The sequence below is a fragment of the Alexandromys fortis genome, unplaced genomic scaffold (genome assembly GCF_014885135.2).
Source record: "Alexandromys fortis isolate MF-2015 unplaced genomic scaffold, M_Fortis_MF-2015_v1.1 scaffold_9, whole genome shotgun sequence".
Lineage (NCBI taxonomy): Eukaryota > Metazoa > Chordata > Mammalia > Rodentia > Cricetidae > Alexandromys > Alexandromys fortis.
This window is the reverse complement of record NW_026067892.1, coordinates 5,053,705-5,060,832: the sequence shown is the minus strand read 5'-3', so window position 1 is coordinate 5,060,832 and position 7,128 is coordinate 5,053,705. Positions and strand designations below refer to the sequence as shown.

The following is a 7,128-nucleotide window of genomic DNA, read 5'->3' as shown; positions in this document are numbered from 1 at the left end:
CACAGAATGTTCTCCATGGTTTGACAACGGCAAGCCTGCCAGGAACCGTTTTCCTCATCAACTTGATAGAAGTGGGTCTGACCAGCCTTGCTCCTGAGAGTGTGCTGTATGAACATGTGCGCAGTTGCAGATGGTAATCTAGTTACTGCCTAGCCTGCTGCTCTCTTGCAGTACTCAAGAAATTATTCCTGTGTGTGAGTGTGTGCTCGTGTTTGTGTGTGCGTGCGTGCACGCATGTGTGTGCATGTGTCTGCGTGTGTGTGTGTGCATGTGCGCATGTGTCTGTGTCTGTGTGTGTGCACATGTGCGCTCCCAGACCCACTACTTGCTTATTCCATTATACGTTATATAAGAGTGAAAAAAAGAAAGGGAAAGAAGAAAAGGAGACCTGGGAACTTTGCATCCCCTCACCCACTTCCCACAGGTCACACTGAGTAGGAAGTCACCTGGCAAGTTAGCATGACACCTGTGCTGTGTGAAGCGTGGGGCTCCTGAACCTCAGTTACACACGGGCTTGGACAAGCTTGTCTGGATGGGAACCCCCTACAACCCCTTCTCATCCTGTCTGGGTGTCATCAGTGGATCCTGCTGCCTTCTTGGTACCTCTTGTCCTCACTTGTCAAGACCAGTTCTCAGGACCTTCATTCACGTACTGCTTGCAAGTCCTGAGCCACCTCGGCAGGAGTTGCAGGCAGCTATGGTGTGGAACTGGACGCAGTCATGACTTGTTCTCCAGTGTGTCTTGTTTATTTTTATCAGGTTTCTCATTGGAAACGCCAAGGCTTCGTGTTTTATGTCACAGGCTTAAGTCCTTGCTCACTCTGTCAACTGTCATTGTTCTTCCTGGGGCTGGGATGAAAATGCCTACTAGAGGAAACCACACTGCTACACAGGATGGCGGTGCCCTTTGCTGCGCCCCACATTGTCAGCAGACTCTCTGGCCCCACCGGCTACCAGCAGGACCAAGTAGTTAGTCTTCTCCCAAAGGTAGAAGCAGGAGCCAAGGCCGCAAGGTACCTTCTTTTCCCAAAGGGACAACCAACCTTGTTGAACCCTGGGCAGAAATCTACATGAGAGGGGGATGGGAAAAGGCAAAGAGCTGGCAGACTCACTCTCCCCTGGAGCGAGTCTGTCTTCTGTCCCTGGCATGTGTGGCTGTAAGCTCTCACGCAGAACAGGAGCTGGGACTATTGTCCCCTCCAATGGCTTGGTGGCTGGACTGTGGCTGGAACCCATGTGGCCTCTCCAAGCCACTGTTCTAAGGACTTTGCATGGGATACTGGTGGGGTTCATGTACTTAGATGGACTCATGTTTGTTAAGCAGAGATTGAACCTCTGCCCACCTATGTGATGTCCCATTTGGACCAAGACTGCTTGCTGTCCTGGGTTCTTCTTTGCCAGAATCATGGTACCCTGTCAGTCAATGGCTGCCGACATGGCTCTGTCTCTCACCTAGATGGGGGGGGGGGGTAGGGGAGGGGGAGGGTTGACAGCTGCCTGATGTGCCTGGGTACCCAGCACCCAGTCCGGTCCTGCTCTGGAGTCACAGAAAACACAGGAGTTACTGGATGGTCAGTAGCCTGGAGAGCCCCCCTTCCTGTAGCTTGATGCTGGGGACACACATTTTGTGGTGCTTGGTGGAGAAATTCAGCTAAGGAAATCCAGGGCGCTGGGCTAGGGAAGGCTCTTGTGTCAAGTCAGTCCCTCAGCCCTCGCGGCAGCTGAGCTGACATCTTGAACAAGCTGGCATCTTTAAAGCTGCACAGACTTGAGACTCGGGTCCAAGAGCAGAGAGAAATGAGCCTTAGAGCCGCATCCATGAAGCCTACAGCCCAGAGGGGCAGAGTCTGTGAAACAATGGAGACAGGCCAGCACTAGCTATGCTCAGGCGGATTTTTGAGCTAGCAGGTTGGAGCAGGTCCTGCGGCCAGGAACCACTGTTCCTAGTATCCTCGGGTGTTGTCCAGGGCCCCCAGCGTGAACAAGAATTCTTACTATTACCTTTGTTCCAGCGTATCACAAAAAGACACAGCGTGTCACAAAATGCCCATCTTCCTACTCAAATGAATTAAGAGAATCATCTTCTCAGTGGGTTCTTTTTTTTTTTTAAATTGCAATAAAAGAAAACCTGTAATTTGCCAGACAACATTGCTAGCCCCCTCCTCTAGTGCAAGCGTGTTCCCTGCATGATCCTGCTTCTTTTTTTTAAAATGAGGCTTCATCTCAGGCACACACCAGGGCTTGGGACAAAGTGCCCTTTAGAGCTCTGAAGCCCGGGCGACAGTGCCTGGCTGACGCACAGCCTGGCGGAAGGCAGTGCAGTGCAGATGGAAGGAGCCCACCCGCTGGCTGTGTCGCCCCTGGGCTTCTGGAAAGTGGCTGGCGGAGGACACAGCAGATGGAAAGGCCAGTGCTCTGCGTCTCAGAAGAGCAATTCTGGCTTCTGGCAGGAGGAAGGTGGGGTGCCGCCACCCCAACAGGGGCGTGCGGCTGGGCAGGGGGTCATTGAGCAGCTGACGTGAGGGGAGCAAGGATGACGCTACCAGTGACGCTGAAGAGGACGGTCATGAGAGATGACATGAGAGGGAAGAAAAGGTTTGTGGGGGGACACGCAAGATGAGAGCCACCCTCGCCACCTCGGGACGTTTTCCTGTGAAAGACAAATGGAGGCCTGGGAGCAGTGATTCACGATGCTAAATTGCGCCGGAATTAAGCAGGGGAGGGCACTTGCCTGTGTGGGAGTTGTCAGTGTTCAAGAGGATCTGCTGCCCTGAAGTCCTTTGTGTCCTTTGTTTGCTGGGGTTCTTCTTCTGCAAGGAGGCAAAACGGGTTCTAGGTGGGTTCTGAGGGGTTGGCACCAGCAAGGGTTTCATAAGGAGGCAGCCACCAGCTCCCTACCCTCTCCCTGCCTAGAACAGAGCTGGCTAAGTGGAGTGGGTTTTTAAAATCCTCATGTGATTGTCAAAGCACCCATGACTTTGGATCCTATTATGGCGGTCCCTCCTCCCTGCTCACCAAGGGACCAACCCCAGGTCCTCACTAAGACCTGGTCTGCTCGGTACAACCGCTGAACCAGCTCTCTGGAGTTCACGCAGGCGAGCCCTGCTCTCTTTCCTTAAGGGAGAGGCCCATAGCTCCGTCCACCAACATTGCATCAAAACCCTATAAAACCAAGGACTTGGAACCTTGGGAAGAGCTGTGCTGCTGAGATGCCCTGGATAAATTCTGCCATCCGTGTGCAGTGCTTTTGGCTGAAGGCCTCTGTAAGGGAGCCACGTCATCTTCTCGGCACCACCATGGTAGGGCGTCCCCCTCCCTCCGCAGGTGTGAGCACTGTCACGTCACTGCTACTGGGTTCCATCTTTTGCTCAGACTTGAAGGAAAATGACGCTGTTTCTTTCCATCCGCTGGGCTCAGTGGTACAAGCTGATCCTGTGGGCCATATACACACGTGTCTCTAGGATCCCCATCTCTCCCCACTCTGTTGAATATCATCTAAAGGACAAGAATGACCAGGGCATTCGAGAAATTTTGGAGTATTGGGGTGAAAGTCCCCAGGGAAGGGGAAACGGAATCTCTCTTGGAAAGAGATCCAGACGGAGCAGATGAGGGGATCTGGTCCCAGCTCTCTTTGAGGCAGTCAAGTTGTCTATCCACGCTGGATTCTGTCCCCACCTCTGTGAAATGGGGAGGGCTGAATAGGCATGGTGCCAAACCAAGTCTAAGGAGACAGCTTTTAAAAAAAAAAAAAAAAAAACTTGGAACTGGCTGGTTTTGTTTATAATAAAGTACAGCAGAGATGTGGACAAAGTGGTACCCAAATCACTTCCTCAAGACCCCCAGCCAGGGTAGGATAGAGATGCTGCAGTCACTCAGCACCACCTGGGCCTCCTGCAGAGCTGGCTGTGACATCCCATGTTCCTGGTGACTCAGGTCCTAGGGGACTTGGTACATGGTTGGGTCTGGGGGCCTGGGGAGGAAGTGAGAATCATATGTAGGATGTTGAGACAAAGGAGAAGGTCTCCGAAGGTTCTCTGCCTGGTTAGGTCTGCGTCTAGACAGCTGTGTGTGCCCTCCCCCGTGCAGAGGAGAAAGCTGAGGCACACAGAGGAAGCAAAGCTGGCAAAACTGAGCCTGGATGCCACTCAGAGATGGATCCTCTAAAGGAGACCCTGTGGCCGCCAAGGCGAGGCTGACTTCAGCTTCCAGATGCCTTCTACTTACGTCTTCCCTGAGAGTCCCGTGATCCTTGACTTGTGTTTCAGGAGAAGCCAAAGATAAGCGTGTACCTGTTGCATGTGGGTCTCGTCTTTATACTCACCAGTGCATGGGCGAAGAAGCTGGGCCTCGTCAGTCTGGGGAAAGATTTTTTTTTCTTCTCTAACTCTAAGCACCTAAGGAATGCTGTGGTCAAACAGGCTGGTTCATTTATTAGGATAAAACCACAAGGAAATGACCTTGTGCAGGGACCTTGGCATGGCCTCTGCTGGGAATGGATTGGCAAGAGTTGACTGAGTGACAGGGAAGGCCTGGGGCACAGGGCACAGCCGGGCCTGTTGCTCTCTTTTGAGAAGTCCTGAGAATCAGGACATGAAGGCACACAACCAGGGCCGCAGTAAGTGGATCCCTGTATCTCTAAGTTAGGAGCCAGGAAGTCACCCCCACCCCAAAGCTGGAACTCTGCCCACCTTGTGAATTCCTTCCCTCCAAGCCTCAGCTTCCTTGTTTGCTGACAACACCTGGGCAGATTTTCGGACACTCCAGGCCTTCCTCGCTGGTCTGTGTCACCTCCCAGACCCCAGGATGTAACAGAAGTATCAAGACGTGTTTCCTACTTTGTACCTCCAAGATGCAATACAAACTTTCCCATGCACACATCCCTGGCAGTTCTTTAGCCTGCTCTTCTCTTTCTACGAGGACCCTAGGCAGATTTGACCAGACACTCCCATCCCTCCCCGGTTACTCCAAGCTACCCGAGTTCCTCCACAAAAACCCTGTGTCCAGGTGTGGTTACATATGCCTTTAATCTTAGCACTCGGAGAAGCGGAGGCAGGTGGATCTTGTGAATTCTAGGGCAGTCTGGTCTACAGAGCGAATTCCAGGATAGCCAGGACTACACAGAGAAGCCCTATCTCACAAAGCAAAGCAAAACAAAGCAAAACCAACCAAACAAACAAAAGCCCTGTGTCCAAATAGTAATCCTCTCAGGCATTGGGGATTAGGAAGGAAACATGAATTTGAGGGGACATAACTCACCCCACAACAGCCTGTGGTCAGTTCTTGCAATAAGTCACCCTCACAAGACACTCTCCCCAGGCTCTGCTTCCAGAGTAATGCAGACTGACAGTGACACACACACACACACGCACACACACACAGACACACACACGCGCACACACACACAGACACACACACAGACACACACAGACACACACACAGACACACACAGACACACACACAGACACACACAGATACACACACACACAGACACACATACACAGACACAAACACACAGACACACACAGACACACACACAGACACACGCACACAGACAGACAAAGACACACATAGACACAGACACACACAGACACACACACATACAGACACAGACACACACACATACAGACACACACAGACACAGACACACACCGCCTCCTAGTAAAGGGGAAACAATCCATCCATCCCCCGGTATAGGTCAGCTAGTTGTCTGGTGATGACCTCCTGGGGTATTCACCTGTAGCTACTGGTACTCCTGGGGAACAGACTGTAAGTCAAGAATAATGGACAGGAGACCTGGGATGGGGTGATAGGGCACTGTCCATGCCTCCCAGGATTTAAAATGTGGCATTGTTCAGAAACTGCCCCCTAGTGTCCTTTGGTGATTGAATTGTAAGCAAGTTTGTTTTGTTTTGTTTATCTCCAAATAACAATTTAAATGGGGACTAAGGCTGCGGCTCAGTTGGTAGAGCACTTGTCTAGACAGGTGAGTTCTGAGTTAGGTTCCTCGCGATCCATAAACCAGATATGGTGGTTTATGCCTGTAATCCCAGCACTTAGGAGGCAGAGGCAGGAGAATCAGCAGTTCAAGGTCATCTTTGGCTATTCAGTGAGTTCATGGCTAGTCTGTGCTACGCAAGACCCCGTCTCAAAAGAAGGAAGGAGAGGAAGGAGGGAGGGAAGGAAAGGAAGAAAATAGATTAATAATATAAATAATTTGCTCCTCAACTTTTTTGACAAAGTCATCTTTGAATTCCTGGTAAATCAGAGGAACAAAGGAATTACAAATTACAGGACTGGAAAGAAAGCCACTCCACAGACTCGCCCCGGGGTGGGGGTGGGGTTCTCCAGCTGGCATGGGAGCTGCCCCTGAGGCTGAATCCTCAGCCTTCCCAGACTCAGCCAGGGTCATTGGGAGTGAGGGCTCCCTGCAGCTCCCAGCCACAAAGCCAACTCTGCGTGTGATAACAAACAGTTTAATTAACCTCTCGGTTTTTTCCTTCTGTGTGGCAGGACTCCAAACACTTGCCTTCCACTGGGAGGCCGTGAATGGCCGCCTTCCACTGTGAGGCCGTGAATGGCCGCCTTCCACTGGGATGAACCACAGCAAGGCTGCTCTGCCGTGCGCAGCAAGACAGGCGATGGCTGTCGTCTCCCGGCAGATGTGTTTCATCTTCACCCTTATAGAGCCCGTGCATCCTCCTCAGTACTAGGGAGACCCCTCAAAGCGTCACCCACACAGTGCGATGGTCTGTGGGGCCTGTGTCCTGGCGAGTCTTGACTTCCTCTTTCTGTAAGGAGGGGCAGCAGGGTGCTCAGCGGGAATCCAGTCTTACTAATTGCCTTTTAATAAATGGGTTATTTTTTAAATAGGTAAGTTGTCTGTCTGTACTTAATTAATAGTGACTAGTTACTGTTTGCAACCCATTTATTTATTTGAGGCGAGCTCTTGTTTCTGTGAGAAACCCAGCACCTCTGCTTTATTATTTGGGTCAGAAAAGACACCACAGCACATGAAAGGCTGGCAGGCGGGTCCCAGTCCTGATCTGCCGTGTTTGGTCACTATGCTCAAATTCAACCTCTTAGGATTTTCCTAAGGATTCGGTTGCTTAGGGGTAAACACTACAGGGC

At 51.5% G+C, this 7,128-nt stretch overlaps 1 long non-coding RNA gene across 1 annotated transcript; it reads right to left on the bottom strand.

Annotated features, from left to right (window-relative positions):
* Positions 1–219: 219 nt before the first annotated feature.
* Positions 220–4,391, bottom strand: LOC126501168 (uncharacterized). The gene is made up of 3 exons (XR_007591553.1): positions 4,322–4,391; positions 3,186–3,432; positions 220–2,810 (listed from the first exon to the last, which is right to left on the bottom strand). It is a non-coding gene; the product is annotated as an uncharacterized lncRNA (long non-coding RNA).
* Positions 4,392–7,128: the final 2,737 nt, after the last annotated feature.